We start from the raw sequence: 19,058 nt of genomic DNA on the forward strand, positions 1-19,058 counted from the left end.
TTGTATTTCATAACATATAAATACGTGATGGGGGATGGACATCCACAAATTAATACATACCATACAAAACGTATCATATCATACTAATTGAAGGATCTCGGGTTTACATACAGAATATTACAAAATGCTCTGAGACCAGGTTGCCCCTGGGTGTACATTTTTATATTTTTGCCCTACACTCTAAGAAAAGGTTCCTGGAGTATCCTTTAGGGGTTCTTCAAATTGAAACTGTGGGGGAACCCCTTTTAAGAACCCCTTTTAATGGTTCCTCGAATAACCTTTTTGGGTAAATTTTTTACCTACCCCTTAATAATAATACTACGCATAACAATAACATATTTTAGTTGTCAGTGTTTATTATGATTTTAGTGGCAAAGCAGAATAAAAAAATCCAAATATGAGGTAAACTCCCACAGAGCCCCAAATATAATGGGTATATCCTCTGGTGTGTTAGCTTCCTGCAAGAACCCCCACCAACTAAGGAGGTTCCCCGATGAACCCCACCTCCCATGGAAGAACCTTTTGGGGGCAATTGTCAGTGCCAAGAACACTAAGGTTCTTCAAAGAACTTTAAAGCTATTAGAATAACCCATGTTGAACCCCAAATTACCAAAGCTTGATGATGAGTTGGTTATTTGAATCGGATGTGTTAGTGCTAGGGCAAAAACCAATCCATGCACCCAGGGTGCTGGTGTGCCCAGGCCTGAGTTTGGGAAACCCTGGACTAGGTGATCATTAGCCAAGCCAGCAATCAACACCATCCATGTTTACTTTGTAAGTTGTGTAGGAGATATTGAGTGAAACGATTATAGCCTACTTGGAAAACCAGACATTGAGTAAATTAAGTTATGTTTTCTCCAGTTTTCATACCTACCAAATAATGCCCTCTTCTTCCTTTGAACATTTTAAAATTAATACAGTGTCAAAATGGATTTTAAATTGTTGTCACCCATTCACTTTCACTGAAGAAAACACCTTCCTTTGGATTCAAATGCTCATTAACCTCCCTTCACTCACTGGGCTCTAGCAGAATGGACTCGTGTCATTACACCACCCCCACTGCATGGGCGTAAAAGGCTTAGTGCACATGAAGAAGATTACCCTGGCCAATTGTTGCAGCATTACTGGGGTTTCACTTCCTTCACTCACTGCTATGCCCTTCAACAATGGCAATCAGTCTTAACATTTGCCATAGTAGGCAGTTATTGATTAGTCTTAAACTTATAATAATTATCAGCCTGATGGTGATCATATGATGTTGGTTATGTTTTGCATAAACTATCAAAATAAATTTGCACACTCCATGTATAAACTCCCAGCAATTTAATGGGTATTTACCAACGTTTCGGCATCACTGTGCCTTGATCAGGGTGTTTTGCATCACATTAGTTGATCAATTCTATTTGTTATATGCAGTAGCACAAAATAAATGACTTGTTTTACATTAGATTTTTAATTTTTTTAAGAAAGTTGATGGCATTTCATGGCATATTCAATTGGTGAAATGAATGCCGCCACATAGAACAGCTGAACTGTCATGAAGGCTATTTAAGTCAGACACGATACGGTAGTCTCTTTTCACAGCCACTGTGTCTGACATACGGTAGCTCAGTGAGCTCACTCATGCCCAGCGATCTGACAGGAAATGTTCAAGAGGATTGAATCCCTTTTTTTACTGTAACTCGGTCCCACCCACCATTAAAGGGATGACGTAATGAGAAAAAGTGAAAGGCCTTGTGGTGACTTCCCGTTGTCAGTCTAGTCATTTAGACACACACATGCACGTACAAACACACACACACACACACACACACACACTCATTTTAATGCCTTCCCCTCTTCCTGTTCAGTTCCGATGTGTTTTGTTTTTGATGAATACTGTGTAATGCTATCTGTCAGGTTTTGGCCAGGACTGTTCTGGTTTTGTCACTAGATGTCCCCATTGCACCTTTTTTGAACCTTTTGTTTTTTCCTTGCTCTTTTATTGTTTGCACCTGTAGGTCGTTCCCTTGTTTGTATTTAAACCCTGTGTGTTCCTCAGTTCTTTGCTCAGTGTTTGTATGTTAGCACCCAGCCCCAGACCAAGCCTTTTTGTGTGAAACATATATTTCTCGGATTGGATTTTCCAGAGGTTCTCTGGTTTAGTTCTTGTGTAATTTTGAGTAGTCTTTTGAGGTTTGTTTTTCCCTGCTGTTTTTTACCACTTTGTGGAGTTTTCTTTGTATTTTTGAGGATATCCATTTTGTGCCTCTTGGCTTTATTTTGGACATTGTGGATTTAGATTTTGGCCTGAAGATTTTGTTCTTTAATTAAACCACCATCTCTAGAACTACTGTGTCTGCCTCATCTTCTGGGTTCTGGTGATTATTAGTGACTGTTTCTCGCACCGGGTCCTGACAGCTATCACTACGGGAACCGCATACCGTGTACCTGCGAGCGAGTCTGGGGTGTGTGTCTGCGTGTTTGCGTGTTTGCAGAAGTGTTAGTGTGTGGGTTTGTGTGTAATTCTGGAGGTAGGTGTGTGTATTTGGAAACTACTTTGTAACGTGTGTTTGTGTGTAAACAAGAGAGAAATCCAACCTAGTCCAATGAAACTCATAATGGGAATCAACAGTTGGCAACTTGGCGTTTGAATGGATGCCACTAAGACGAGCTAGCCAATAAACAGTCCGGAGGGGCGGCTTAAATATAACCATACATTAATGGGACAATCATCGCATTTTCACTTGATTGATTACCCAGGGAGGGATGGCGTTACAGTGTCCCGCCACTACAGCTATGTGGCTGCACCTGCTACCTGCCAGTTAGAGTTACTGAGGGGAGTGGTGCAGGATCTAGGCGGGCCATCTGGGATTTGGAGAATGCGATACGGTTTCTCTCGAAAGTACAGAACAGGGGTCGCACATTCTCTCTCCCCCTCTCTATTTTATTACCTCTTCTCTCCAACTCTCTCCCTTTTCTATTTCCCTTGTTTGCCCATTCACTCTTCCTTTGTCTCTCTCTCTCTCTCTCCTGCTTTAGAAGAAGAGCTGATGTCATGGCTCAAGTGGTCTGTCTTTGAAAAGCTTGCCTGACCTGTTTCTCAGAACCCTTTTGATAAAAGTGCTGTGGAGGATATTGGTTGGTCTCCAATACAGCAACTCAATTACCTTTTATTCAGACATACTGTAGTTTTCCCCAGAAACTTTCATCTTAGTAGCCCTTCCAACTATCTACTGTGTTTGCCATCAGTTTAAATGGACATTTTAGTCATTTAACAGACACTCTCATTTTACAGTGATTTAGTCAGTGAATTTAAATGAAGTAAGTTAAACGACTGCGTATCACAGTAATTGTTCGAAATGATGGAGAAGTGAAGTTGAAGGTTGCATGCCGTGGACTTTAAGGCTTCCCTCATAGTAAGCGGGTCAGAGTTGCCCTTTTGCCCGTAGCCTGATTTAGCGATAGTGGGATTACAGTCACACAAGGCTAGATCAGTGGAGAATGGTCTCTTGTCTGGTTTTTAAATAGTCATATTGTTCTTAAGTCATAGTGTTCTTAGTTTAAATTTGTGTTGCTGTTCTTTTCCATTAGTGTCCTGTGTTTTGTGTGGACCCCGGGAAGAATGGCTGCCGTTTCTTCAGCAGCTAATGGGAATCAAAATAAGAATCATAACGGACTGCGGGCTGCATTCCATTCCAAAAGGAGACACAGGATCTCTAGTGGAACAGCTAGCACTGCAATGCAGTGCCTTAGACCACTGCGCCACTCCGGAGGCCACATTAATTTCAAAGTTTAACAAACAATATGCACCAGGGCTAGAGGTCGACCGATTATGATTTTTCAACGCCGATACCGATTTATTGGAGGACCAAAAAAAGCCGATACCGATTAATCGGCCGGTTTTTATATATATATATATTTGTAATAATGACAATTACAGCAATACTGAATGAACACTTTTATTTTAACTTAATATAATACATCACTAAAATCTATTTAGTCTCAAATAAATAATGAAACATGTTCAATTTGGTTTAAATAATGCAAAAACAAAGTGTTGGAGAAGAAAGTAAAAGTGCAATATTTGCCATGCAAAAAAGCTAACGTTTAAGTTCCTTGCTCAGAACATGAGAACATATGAACGCTGGAGGTTCCTTTTAACATGAGTCTTCAATATTCACAGGTAAGAAGTTTTAGGTTGTAGTTATTATAGGACTATTTCTCTCCATACCATTTGTATTTCATATACCTTTGACTATTGGATGTTCTTATAGGCACTATAGTATTGCCAGCCTAATCTCGGGAGTTGATAGGCTTGAAGTCATAAACAGCGCAATGCTTGAAGCACAGCGAAGTGCTGCTGGCAAATGCAGGAAAGTGCTGTTTGAATGAATGCTTATGAGCGTGCTGCTGCCTACCACCGCTCAGTCAGACTGCTCTATCAAATATCAAATCATAGACTTAATTATAATATAAGAACACACAGAAATACGAGCCTTAGGTCATTAATATGGTCAAATCCAGAAACTATAATTTCGAAAACAAAACGTTTATTCTTTCAGTGAAAAACAGAACTGTTCCGTATTTTATCCAACAGGTGGCATCCCTAAGTCTAAATATTGCTGTTACATTGAAGGTTGTGCAATGTTATGTCATAATTATGTACAATTCTGGCAAATGAATTACGGTCTTTGTTAGGAATAAATGGTCTTCACACAGTGCGCAACGAGCCAGGCAGCCCAAACAGCTGCATATACCCTGACTCTGCTTGCACAGAACGCAAGAGAAGTGACACAATTTCCCTAGTTAAAATAAATTCATGTTAGCAGGCAATATTAACTAAATTGCAGGTTTAAAAATATATACTTGTGTGTTGATTTTAAGAAAGGCATTGATGTTTATGGTTATTTACACATTGGTGCAACGACAGTGCTTTTTTCGCAAATGCGCTTGTTAAATTCGATGATAAATGAACAGGCACCGCATCGATTATATGTAACGCAGGACAAGCTAGATAAACTAGTAATATCATCAACTATGTGTAGTTTATTATTGATTATGTTAAGATTGATTGTTTTTTATAAGATCATTTTAATGCTAGCTAGCACCTTACCTTGGCTCCTTGCTGTACTCGCGTAACAGGTAGTCAGCCTGCCACGCAGTCTCCTCGTGGAGTGCAATGTAATCGGCCATAATCAGTGTCCAAAAATGCAGATTACCGATTGTTATGAAAACTTGAAATCGGCCCTAATTAATCGTCCATTCCGATTAATCGGTCGATCTCTAACCAGGAACTACCATTAATAATTTACACTGAACATTTTACAAAAACACATTTACTGGAGGAACTGTGCAGATAGTAAGTTTGGTAACAGAATTTCCAAAAACTCCTATAAATATCTCCTCTGAATTAAGATTCAAAGATGTCTGCAGAAGAATGGAATGTCAGCTATGACATGATACCTTGACTTTGAAAACATCTCTTTTGTTTATGGAACTACAGTAAGTGAAGAGGATTTACACCCGGTAACGGAATTTCATCATTGGTCCCTAATCTGTACTACACAGAATGCTTAATTATGTATATGAATGTCATTCTCTTCATGATGAATACTAAGTTGATGCACAAATGTATAAATATGCAATATCCTCTTTTGCATATTTGGGTATTCTAAGAGCTATTTTAATGAGCTCTTCTTCCAAACAAGACCAACTTTGATTGGTCCGGGTCGGACCAAATCTTAAACGAACATCGCGTCTATGTTTGTCACGCCCTGAACTTAGAGAGCCGTTTTATTTCTCTATTTGGTTAGGTCAGGGTGTGATGTGGGGTGGGCATTCTAGTTTCTTTATTTCTATGTTTTCTATTTCTTTGTTTTTAGCCAAGTGTGGTTCCCAATCAGAGGCACCTGTCTATCGTTGTCTCCGATTGGGAATCATACTTAGGCAGTCCTTTTTCCCTCTTTCATTTGTGGGATCTTATTTTTTAATTGGTTGTTATTTTGTTTTGCCCTGCAGAACGTCACGTTCGTGTTTTGTTGTTGTCGGTGTTCATTAAATAAATAAATACAATGAACGCGTAACACGCTGCGCTTTGGTCCACTTCTTCCCATGACGATCGTGACAATGTTTCACAAGATTGGACATCAAAGTACAGCACGGTAGAGTACAGTAGATTAGTGTGCTCTACTGTGTACTGTACTGTACTTAACTATACTTTTCTGTGCTGTACTGTACCGCACTGTACTGTGCTGTCCAAACTTGTGAACCCAACTGTGATTTGTGACTAATATGATTTCCCATTGTAGCGAATTCAATTGCAGAAATTCCTTTTCAGATTTTTCTGAAATTCCATTACCGATTTGGTCACGGAATTTAGAGTTTTAATCACTTCATAAAAAAATTGATATCAGTGAAAACACTAACTACATGATATGTCTAACTTTACTTGTTACTTCTGTGAACTTTAATTTTCCTCCCATCTCATGAGGGAGAGCAATTAGAACATATCTTAATCGCCCACAACAGTAGAAATCCACTTTTTCAAGATAAATGACGATGGACAGAGCTTACCTATGATGTAAGTCAAGTCATCGGTTTAGTCAAAGTATGATTTATTTGGACTTGGAAGTGCCAAATCCGAATGTGTTACTTCAGATGTTTCTGTGAGTCTTACTTGTCTTTTCCTATGAGATTACGTGCAAATTCTTTTCAGATTACGGTTCATTTCAAGGCTGGGTTTTATTTATTTAAATGTTACCACCCACCAGCGTGGCACTGTTTATTAATCAGAAACACCTGGTAAGTTCTTCCTATTCGCAAGTTGTCTGAAAGCCGAACCACTTTTCTCTGTAGCCTACAATTGGGTTTCCACTAGATAAAACAGCCACAAAGTCAAAATTGGCTATATCGTATAAGTTCATGAAAGCAGACAGGAGCTTTTTGGTCTGAATTTAAAGGTAGCCTGACCCTAAGGTTTGCAGTGTGGTTAGGGTTAACCCGATTCTAAGGCCAGCATCATGCAGTGGGGATGTTTTTCAGCAGGAGGGCCTGGGAGACTAGTAGGGATCGAGGGATAGATGAACGTAACAAAGTACAGAGGGATCCTTGATGAAAACCTGCTCCAGAGCACTCAGGATCTCAGACTGGGGCGAAGGTTCACATTCCAACAGGACAACGACCCTAAGCACACAGCCAAGACAATGCAGGAGTGGCTTTGGGACAAGTCTCTGAATGTCCTTGAGTGGCCCAGCCAGAGCACCATCACACCACCACCTCCATGCTTCACGGTGGGAACCATGCGGAGATCATCCGTTCACCTACTCTTTGTCTCACAAAGATACGGCAGTTGGAACCAAAATTCTCAAATTTGGACTCATCAGACCAAAGGACAGATTTCCACAGGTCTAATGTCCATTGCTTGGCCTAAGCAAGTCTCTTCTTCCGTGTAGAATTCCCGAAGAGGGTGACAAGCAGAGAGAGATAGGTGGAATGGGCTGGGATGTGGAATTGGAGTCAAGCGGTAGTGGATTTGCTTTGCGGGAGATAGAATGATGGTCAAAGATAAGTCAAAATAAAACATGATAAAAAGTAAGTTTGAATGACACTGAAGGGCAGTGCTTTTACAGCTGATGCTGGTTTGCCTGAGGCTGATGACGTGCAGGTGTTTATACACATGCATATACACACACTCTCATTCAAATACACGCATACACATGTAATAGTGCCAGACATGCACTCAAAATATACAGTTGGTTTTGCTGTTATGATTTTAGTTGTCCTTGATGTCCTTTTTTTTGACTGTGGGATGGGTCTCAGGTGGTTGAGGGACAGCTATTGGAGAACTGTGGGGGGATCTTGGAAGGTTAGGGTTCACGTTTTTTGCCTTGTGGGAGATCTGTCAACGTGCCCTTGAGCAGGGCGCTGACCCTGGATGCTTCTGTGTGTCGCTCTAAATGGGAGTCTGTTGGATGACTGGTGTGGTGTAGTTGTTGAGCGGCTTCACTGCAAGTATATTGTATGTTTTGGATATTCAATTTAAAAAAAATTGTCTCTTCTTATTGGTGTCCTTTTTAGTAATGGTTTCTTTGAAGCAATTCAACCATGAAGGCCTGATTCACACAGTCTCCTCTGGACAGTTGATGTTGAGATGTGTCTGTTACTTGAACTCCGAAGCATTTATTTGGGCTGCAATTTCTGAGGCTGGTAACTCTAACATATCCTCTGCAGCAGAGGTAACTCTTTCCTGTGGCAGTCCTCATGAGAGCCAGTTTCATCATAGCGCTTTATGGTTTTTGCAACTGCACTTGAAGAAACTTTAAAAGTTCTTAATTTTCAACATTGCCTGACCTTCATGTCTTAAAGTAATGATGGACAGATTTGATGTCTTCACTTTTATTCTACAATGTAGAAAATAGTACAATTAAGAAAAAACCTTAGATGAGTAAGTGTGTCCAAATGTTTGATTGGGACTGTATATACAATCAATCAATCAAATGTATTTATAAAGCCCTTTTTACATCAGCCTATGTCACAAAGTGCTATACAGAAACTCAGCCTAAAACCCCAAACGGCTGGCGATGTAGAAGCACAGTGGCTAGGAAAAACTCCATAGAAAAGCAGGAACCTAGGAAGAAACCTAGAGAGGAACCAGGCTCTGACGGGTGGCCAGTCCTCTTCTGGCTGTGCCGGGTAGAGAGTACAAGAGTACATGGCAATTAAGGCCAGATTGTTCTTCAAGATGTTCAAATGTTCATAGATGACCAGCAGGTTCAAATAATAATCACAGTGGTTGTAGAGCGTGATACTGGTCAGAACCTGAGGAGTAAATGTCAGTTGGCTTTTCATAGCCGAGCTTTCAGAGTTAGACAGCAGGTGCGGTAGAGAGAGTGTTGAAACAATGTAGCACGTCCGGTGAACAGGTCAGGTTTCCGTAGCTGCAGGCAGAACAGTTGCAACTGGAGCAGCAGCACGACTAGGTGGAGTGGGAACAGCAAGGAGTCATCAGGCCAGGAAGTCCTGAGGCATGATCCTAGGGCTCAGGTGCTTCTGGAGGGGAGGGAGAGAGAGAATTAGAGGGAGTATACTTAAATTCGCACAACACAGCAGATAAGACAGGATAATTACACCAGATATAACAGACTGACTCTATCCCTCCGGCACATAGACTATTGCAGCATAGATACTGGAGACTGAGACGGGTGGGTCGGGGGGACACTGTGGCACCGTCTGACGATACCCCCGGACAGGGCCAACCAGGCAGGATATAACCCCACCCACTTGAGGGATATCTTCAACCACAACTTACTACCCTGAGACAAGGCTCAGTATAGCCCACGAAGATCTCCTCCACCGCATGAGCATGAGGGGGTGCAAAACCGGACAGGAAGATCACGTCTGTGACTCAACCCACTCAAGTGATGCACCCCTCTTAGGGACAGCATGGAAGGGCACTAGACAGCCAGTGACTCATCCCCCGTAATAGGGTCAGAGGCAGAGAATCCCAGTGGAGAGAGGGGAGCCGGCCAGGTAGAGACAGCAAGGGCAGTTCGTTGCTTCAGTGCCTTGCCGTTCACCTTTGCACCCCTGGGCCAGACTATACTCAATCATCGGACCTACTGAAGAGATGAGTCTTCAGTAAAGACTTAAAGGTCAAGTCCGAGTCTGCATCTCTCTCATGGATAGGCAGATTATTCCATTAAAATGGAGCTCTATAGGAGAAAGCCTGCACTGCCTCCAGCTGTTTGCTTAGAAATTCTAGGGACAGTAAGGAGGCCTGCGTCTTGTGACCGTAGCATACGTGTAGGTACGTACTGCAGGTTAGCGGTAAAACCTTAAAATCAGCCATAACCTTAACAGGAAGCCAATGTAGATATTTTCTGGGTCAAGGTTTGGCTTTTTCAAGAGAGGCTTTATTACTGCCACTTTTAGTGAGTTTGGTACACATCCGGTGGATAGGGAGCCATTTATTATGTTCAACATAGGAGGACCAAGCACAGGAAGTAGCTCTTTCATTAGTTTAGTTGGAATAGGGTCCAGTATGCAGCTTGATGGTTTAGAGGCCATGACTATTTTCATGAATGTGTCAAGAGATACAGGATCTAAAAACTTGAGTGTCTCCATTTTTCCTAGGTCCTGGCAGTTCTGAGCAGACTCAGGACAACTGAGCTTTGGAGAAATACGCAGATTTAAAGAGGAGTCCGTAATTTGCTTTCTAACGATCATGATCTTTTCATCAAAGAAGTTTATCACTGCTGAAGTGAACGCTACCCTCTTTTGTGGTAGGCTTGATTACCAACAACGACGAGGCGGCCTACAGGGAGGAGGTGAGGGCCCTCGGAGTGTGGTGTCAGGAAAATAACGTCACACTCAACGTCAACAAAACAAAGGAGATGATTGTGGACTTCAGGAAACAGCAGAGGGAGCACCCCCCTATCCACATCGACGGGACAGTAGTGGAGAGGGTAGTAAGTTTTAAGTTCCTCGGTGTACACATCACGGACAAACTGAATTGGTCCACCCACACAGACAGTGTTGTGAAGAAGGCGCAGCAGTGCCTCTTCAACCTCAGGAGGCTGAAGAAATTTGGCTTGTCACCAAAAGCACTCACAAACTTCTACAGATGCACAATCGAGAGCATCCTGTCGGGCTGTATCACCACCTGGTACGGCAACTGCTCCGCCCACAACCGTAAGGCACTCCAGAGGGTAGTGAGGTCTGCACAACACATCACCGGGGGAAAACTACCTGCCCTCCAGGACACCTACACCACCCGATGTCACAGGAAGGCCATAAAGATCATCAAGGACAACAACCATCCGAGCCACTGCCTGTTCACCCCGCTATCATCCAGAAGGCGAGGTCAGTACAGGTGCATCAAAGCAGGGACCGAGAGACTGAAAAACAGCTTCTATCTCAAGGCCTCAGACTGTTAAACAGCCACCACTAACATTTAGTGGCCGCTGCCAACATACTGACTCAACTCCAGCCACTTTAATAATGGGAATTGATGGAAATTTATGTAAAAATTTACCACTAGCCACTTTAAACAATGCCACTTAATATAATGTTTACATACCCTACATTACTCATCTCATATGTATATATTGTACTCTATACCATCTACTGCATCTTGCCTATGCCGTTCTGTACCATCTCTCATTCATATATCTTTATGTACATATTCTTTATCCCTTTACACTTGTGTGTATAAGGTAGTAGTTGTGGAATTGTTAGGTTAGATTACTCGTTGGTTATTACTGCATTGTCGGAACTAGAAGCACAAGCATTTCGCTACACTCGCATTAACATCTGCTAACCATGTGTATGTGACAAATAACATTTGATTTGATTCAATGCTGCTTTTTAGTTAGCTTTGCGACAGTATCAAAAATACATTTTGGATTGTCTCTCAATTAGGTTGGAAAAATAGGATGATTGAGCTGCAGTGAGGGCTCTTCGATATTGCATGTTACTGTCTTTCCAAGCTAGTCGGAAGACTTCCAGTTTGGTGGAGCGCCATTTCTTTTCCAATTTTCTGGAAGCTTGTTTCAGGGCTCAGGTATTTTCTGTATACCAGGGAGCAAATTTCTTGTGACAAATGTTTTAGTTTTTAGGGGTGTGTCTGCATCTAGGGTATTACGCAAGGTTAAATTAACTTTTACTTGGTACTCATCCCGGATCCGGGAGCACCCCCCACAGTAAAAAAGCTGACTAGCATAGCCTAGCATAGCGTCACAAGTAAATACTAGCATCTAAATATCATTAAATCACAAGTCCAAGACACCAGATGAAAGACCAACATCTTGTGAATCCAGCCATCATTTCTGATTTTTAAAATGTTTTACAGGGAAGACACAATATGTAAATCTATTAGCTAACCACGTTAGCAAAAGACACCACTTTTTTTACTCCACCAGTTTTTTACTCCATCAGTAGCTATCACTAATTCGACTAAATAAAGATATATATAGCCACTAACCAAGAAACAACTTCATAAGATGACAGTCTGATAACATATTTATGGTATAGCATATGTTTTTTTAGAAAAATGTGCATATTTCAGGTATAAATCACAGTTCTACATTGCAGCTGCAATCTGAAATAGCGTTGGAAGCAGCCGGAATAATTACAGAGACCGACGTCAATTACCAAAATACTCATCCTAAAACATTTCTGAAAAATACACAGCATACAGCAATCGAAAGACACAGATCTTGTGAATCCAGACAATATTTCAGATTTTCTAAGTGTTTTACAGGGAAGACACACTATGTAAATCTATTAGCTAACCACGATAGCAAAAGACACAACTTTTTTTTCCCACCATTTTTTTCCTGCATCAGTAGCTATCACTAATTCGACTAAATAAAGATATATATAGCCACTAACCAAGAAACAACATCATAAGATGACAGTCTGATAACATATTTATGGTATAGCATATGTTTTTTTTGAAAAATGTGCATATTTCAGGTATAAATCACAGTTCTACATTGCAGCTGCAATCTGAAATAGCGTTGGAAGCAGCCGGAATAATTACAGAGACCGACGTCAATTACCAAAATACTCATCCTAAAACATTTCTGAAAAATACACAGCATACAGCAATCGAAAGACACAGATCTTGTGAATCCAGACAATATTTCAGATTTTCTAAGTGTTTTACAGCGAAAACACAATATATCGTTATATTAGCATACCACATGAGCTAACATCACCCCAGCATTGAATCAATGCAAAAGGGGCGATAACGTTATCGCCACCAAAATATATTAATTTTTTCACTAACCTTCTCAGAATTCTTCAGATGACAGTCCTGTAACATCATATTACACAATGCATATAGAGTTTGTTCGAAAATGTGCATATTTAGCATCACAAATCGTGGTTATGCAATGTAATCTGTCAAAACATGGCATGCATTCTGGCCGGCGCCATCTTGGAAAGGCACCTATGTTTACGATTATTTATCGATTAGATTGACTAAAAAAATACAGGTTGGACAGCTAATGAAAGATTCATTGGTTATTAATGCAACCGCTGATTTAGATTTTTTAAATTAACGTTACAAGACATACATTGTGAGTTACAGCCAGACTAGTGCCGCAAAAAATGGCCGACAACTGCGTTTACATTTTTCCACATAAATACGGAATAAAATCATAAATAACTCTTACTTTTGGACGAGCTTCCATCAGTATCTTGGGCAATGTGTCCTTTGTCCAAAAGAATCGTTGCTTTGTTGTAAAACGACCTCTTCAACTTCGGAACTAGCAGCTAACGATAGCTACACGGCACACACATGTCCAAATCCTCAAACGCAATACTAAGGAAATTCCGAAAAATAGCAATATACTCGCATAAACTGATATAAATCGGTTTCAAATAACTTCGTTATGATGTTTCTAACACCTATATCGAATTAAATCACAGACGGATAGATCTTTGGTCAATAACGAGAGCTTTTGAGCATGCCATTCTGATGTCCTCCCTTGCGTCCTGGCGAGCGTCGAAAAGAAGGGACATCTCACTCCATTGCCTTTTATAAACTCTGAGAAACACGTAGAGACGCCATTCCACTTCTCATTGGTTACTGACATCCAGGGGAAGGCGGGTGCAGTTCATTTCGATCCATAGGGCACACACAGAGCTTAAAACTGATCCGAGATCAGAGACTATTTTTCAGAGCTTCGCATGTCCTGTCATGATTTTCGCTGTAGAAAAGTTCTGGTTCACCCACAGACATAATTCAAACGGTTTTAGAAACTAGAGATTGTTTTCTATCCAATAGTAATAATAATATGCATATTGTACGAGCAGGAATTGAGTATGAGGCAGTTTAATTTGGAGACGATATTTTCCAAAGTGGAAACAGCACCCCCTGTATTGAGAAAAGGTTTTTAAGATCCTCAATTAGGTGGTTAAATATTTTTTTTTACTCAGACGTCCTTGGGTAGGTGGAGGTAGTCTGGAAGGGCATCTAGGAATCATTGGGTTGTCTGAGAATTTATAGGACAGCTTTTGATGATCCTTGGTTGGGGTCTGAACAGATTATTGGTTGCGATTTGCAAACGTAATAAAATGGTAGTCCAAAAGTCCAGGATTATGAGGAAAAACATTTAGATCCACAATATTTATTCCACGGGACAAAACTAGATCCAGGGTATGACTGTGGCAATGAGTCCAGAGACATGTTGGACAAAACCCACTGAGTCAATAATAGCTCTGAAATCCTGTTGGAGTGGGTCTGTGGACTTTTCCATGTGAATATTGAAGTCACCAGCAATTACAATATTATCTGCCATGACTACAAGGTCTGATATAAAATTCAGGGAGGAACGCTGTACAGCGAGGAACGCTGTATACGGCCCAGGAGGCCTGTAAACAGTAGCTATAAAAAGTATCCACTTCTTCCTAATATTGAGTTGCACTCCCTTTTGACCTCCAGAACAGCCTCAATTCCTTGGGGCATGGACTCTACAAGGTGTCAAAAGCATTCCACAGGGATGCTAACCCATATTGACTCCAATGCTTCCCACACTCGTGTCAAGTTGGCTGGATGTCCTTTGGGTGGTGGACCATTCTTGATGCACATGGGAAACTGTTGAGTGTGAAAAACCCAGGAGCGTTGCAGTTCTTAACACACTCAAACCGGTGCGCCTGGCACCTATGACCATACCCCGTTCAAAGGCACTTAAATATTTTGTCTTGCCCATTCACCCTCTGAATGGCACACATACACTATCCTTGTCTCAATTGTCTCAAGGCTTAAAAATCGTTCTTTAACCTGTCTCTTCCCCTTCATCCACACTGATTTTAAGTGGATTTAACAAGTGACATCAATGAGGGGTCATAGCGTTCACCTGGATTCACCTGGTCAGTCAATGTCCCTCAGTGTATATGTCTTCATAGACTCTTAGCTTTCATCCGGCACCCAATTGTACATGCTCCTATGAACTTCACATGTTGGTGCTCATGGGTCCTTTACATGGAAATGACCTGGATAAGGAAGTCCCACGGCTGAGTTCTTTGTGACAAAGGACCCCATTGACCTTTACCCTTAGGCAGCGGGATATGACACGCTGAGTGTCCCAAATGGCACCCTATTCATAGAGCTATGGTTGAAAGTAGTGCACTATATAGGGGTTAGGGTGGCATTTGGGAGCCAGGCGCTATTTTCACAGCATCAAGAGGGGTCGATGTCACTGGAACACCAGCAGATCTTCTCTGTGTGAAAGAGGACACACAAACAAGCTATTTTCTCTACATGTAGCAGGACTATTGTACTTTTCTAAAGTGCTTCAGTGGGGAACAAAGTTACTGTTGGTTTGAATTGACCCCCCCTCTCTAGAAACAGCTATCGCTGAGTTAAGCAAATCCTCTATAACGCTTTAGGGCGCTGTAGAATATTGTAGATATCAACATAAAGTACTGAAAGCTTATGCCTGCAGTGTTTTCAAATGTAGGAGTTCTTTCTGAGGTTATTGAATGTACGAAGCCTACGTTTCTTTATAAGACCGTTATGTTTTCAAAGTGTCAAACCAGCTACTCCCTTCCCGGGTCTCGTTTGTTTACGTCCTGTTTGTTGCGAGCGGTGGAAAAAGTGTGCTGTGATTCATGGGGGTCAAAGGTCAAGCTCTCTCTGAAAAGGCACAGTGGTGGTGCCCCTCTGGCCCCGGCCCAAGGCTTGTTCCTCTGTGACCTTTCTGTGGGCCCGGGATAAGCTGTGAAAATGAGCGGTACGGATTACAGAGGAGGAAAGTATTAATGACAATCCTACATCCGTTTCGCTCTTTTTCTCTCTCGCGCGCGCTCTTGCTCTCTCTCTCATTCTCTCTGTGTATTCTATTGTCGTGCTGACATACGCTACCAGACGGTGCACCAGCTGCGAGAGTAGTTTGCGCCAACGACTCTGCAATAGATGCCGATATGGCGGAACTGGCGTTGGGGTATGTAGAGGAAGTAAGGGCTACACACACACACACACACACACACACACACACACACACACACACACACCACCTATCTCTTTCCCTCCCTTGCTTCTGTCTCTCCGGTTTGATGAGAGGTATAGCGCTAAAGAAAGCCTTCCCGTCTCTAAACCCTGCACCAGTCAAGTATGTGTAAATCCCGGGGTTGACACGTCCTAAGCCAAAATGCCTGGGCGCCGCCGTCAACAGTTTGGATCCCGTTACCGGGCAGAATGCGAGGGAAGTAGTGAGCGTGGGTGCCCGATTGGCTGCCGGGCGAGGTGGTAGGAAATGGGCCCGTTGGTGGGGTCCCAGGGCAGAGGTGTGAAGGAGTCTGGGAGAGGTTGAGCAGGGTTGATGGATGACTCGTGTCATAATGTTCATAACATTCTTACGGCACTCTATCATCGGAGAATAATGTTCCCACTTATGACATCGATCTCCCAACACTTCACGTCCCGAAACTTTCGATAAGGTTCAGGCTCAACAGTGGGATGCAGTTTATTTTATATGTGAAGGGTATGTTAACTTTAGCCACAGCCTACTTTGAATTCTATTTGGGGCCATTTTGTCATTAATCTTATATGGCTGTGTCTAGCCTTTACATGGCAAAGGTCACATAACCTACTACTGTATACTGTAGCTATAGCTATCTATATGATTTAACTTAGGCCTAGTTTAAATAGGCTATTATAACAGGTTTTATATAATCAACATACCAGGACAGTGTTCCTTGTTATCTGTAGGTGACATACATTAAGCCAACCATAGAGTAATTATATTTGTATGAAGCCAACCACCCAAAAATAAAAGTCACTGGCTTAAGGTTATTTTCTGGGATGTTTGCTAGTGGGGTGAAATATAGGCCTAGGGCCCTGTTTTTATATTTTTGGTCCACCCCGAAACTGAGTTTGGGTGTGCCCCAAATGGCGCTCTATTCCAGGGATAGTGCATTACTTTGACCAGAGCACTATAGGGTCCCTGTTCAAAAGTAGTACACTCTATAGGGAATAGTGTAATTTGGGACGCAGACATTGTGCCACTGTAACTTGTGTTTATCCTGCTCCTCTCTGCTTTTTATAACCTGTCACTTACTTAGCTGGGAATGGCTGGACCCATATTGGTGCTGATAATGAATTGGGTGTTGAAATCAGGCCGGTGAGACAATGTTGACGTGCCCCGTCTAGTCCTGATTGGCTCAGGTTTGTGTGTGCGCCAGCTTTTCGTCTCTGGTACTTTAATGTGATAATTCCAGAGCTGTTTGGGCAACATATTTATTATTTTCTCCCTTTAACAATCATGTATTACTGAAGTCTCTACCTGAACAGTAATCAGCGACAATGCCCAATTTGTGTTTAAATGCCGTAAGACTGAGCAGTACCAGGTTGGATGAAAACGTCCCATTTTTATCTTCATGACTAGAACTGAAATGGAACAGGCTGAAAATTACTCTCTTTCTGGCCCTCAGAATAACAGACAGAATGACAGACTGTTCCTTTTAGGTCCATGATCTGTCTGAATACCCCCCCCCCCCCCCCCCCCACCAAGGTTACATCATTAGCACATGTCAATTCTCAGCTCATCGAGATACCGCAGCTAGCGCTGCCAGTTGCCGCTTAATCATGACAGCTGACGCCCCAATCGCCGTGGTCCTCAAGGTGCCAGGCTTAGAATGGGACTACTTCAGTGGCAGGAGACATGTTATCATGTCGTCAGCGCTGCTTATTTCCATGGTGGCCGTCGGTACCTTTTTTAGAGGGGATTTGAGCGTTACCACTTCATCGTTGGCAGGGTGACAGAGGGACTCGGACTGTGTTGATCCAGGACGGGCAGCTGGCTGAATCGATGCTCCATTTACCTTTTTGTCACACTGCATAGTTGCTGGACATGCAGGTGGAGGAGAGTTTCTCTGGGCCTTCTTGTTAGCACTGAGCTAGCTAGCGGTAGCGGCTCAACTGTCGGTAGCTCTATTGCTTGGACTTAGTTTGTTGTTAGCATCAGTTAGCACCAGGTTGTTGTTGTTAGCACAGTTCGCGGTTGACTTGTTGCTAGCTCTATTGCTAGGAGTTAGCTTGTTGTTAGTATCCGTTAGCATCAAGCTAACTAGTTGAAAGTATGAGCAAAGACCGCACAGTATGAAGACAGGCTGTAACTGCTTCCCAGTGTGACATTGGCTAGCTAAGCTCATGTGCAGAAACACGTCATCGGGTCTAACGGTCGTCTCGCGCCGAACTTGACGAAAATAAAAACGTGCCAGTTTGCAACTTTCACGAAGTTGGAGTAATAACATGTACGACTACTCAAGACATTGGCTCCAATCTAGGTTGTGCCTTTTTTAGATTTCGAGAAAATTAACAACTTAAGAATTTTTCACTTCTCACATTGACTTCTCAAACCACAATCCCCGGTCTGCTTGGTTGGCTTCACAAATGTTCCCGGAAGTCTTGCGATGTCGCGCTACTGGGTTTAGAAACTATGTGGTATTAGTTAGCATCACATTAGTTAGTTAGCATCAGAATCATTTAAACACCTATTCGATTATCAGGGATTTCTGTGTCTCAAAGCATGTGGATGATAAAGACTTGCAATTCAGGTTGCATGACCTTAAAAACTTCTTATGGCTGAGATCCCGCTAACGGGATCGATTTGACAACAGCCAGTGAAAGTGCAGGGCGCCAAATTCAAACAACAAAAATCTCATAAAATAAAATTCCTCAAACATACATGTATCTTATACCATTTTAAAGGTAATCTTGTTGTTAATCCCACCACAGTGTCCGATTTCAAAAAGGCTTTACAGCGAAAGCACCACAAATGTAAATGTTAGGTCACCGCCAAGTCACAGAAACACAGCCATTTTTCCAGCCAAAGACAGGAGTCACAAAAAGCAGAAATAGAGATAGAATGAATCACTAACCTTTGATCTTCATCAGATGACACTCATAGGACTTCATTTTACACAATACATGTATGTTTTGTTTCGGTAAAGTTCATATTTATATAAAAAAATCTCAGTATACATTGACGCGTTATGTTCAGTAGTTCCAAAAACATCCGGTGATTTTGCAGAGAGCCACATCAATTTCCAAAAATACTCATAATAAA

The 19,058-nt window shown here is 41.9% G+C and overlaps 1 protein-coding gene and 1 pseudogene across 3 annotated transcripts in view; both read left to right on the top strand.

Moving 5' to 3' along the window:
• Positions 1-19,058, top strand: part of LOC139579024 (sorbin and SH3 domain-containing protein 2-like) — a 104,235-nt gene that overhangs the window by 1,545 nt on the left and 83,632 nt on the right. The window lies entirely within an intron of this gene.
• Positions 17,576-19,058, top strand: part of LOC139579734 (homeobox protein SEBOX-like) — a 34,988-nt pseudogene continuing 33,505 nt past the window's right edge.

This window comes from Salvelinus alpinus, chromosome 6 (genome assembly GCF_045679555.1).
Source record: "Salvelinus alpinus chromosome 6, SLU_Salpinus.1, whole genome shotgun sequence".
NCBI lineage: Eukaryota > Metazoa > Chordata > Actinopteri > Salmoniformes > Salmonidae > Salvelinus > Salvelinus alpinus.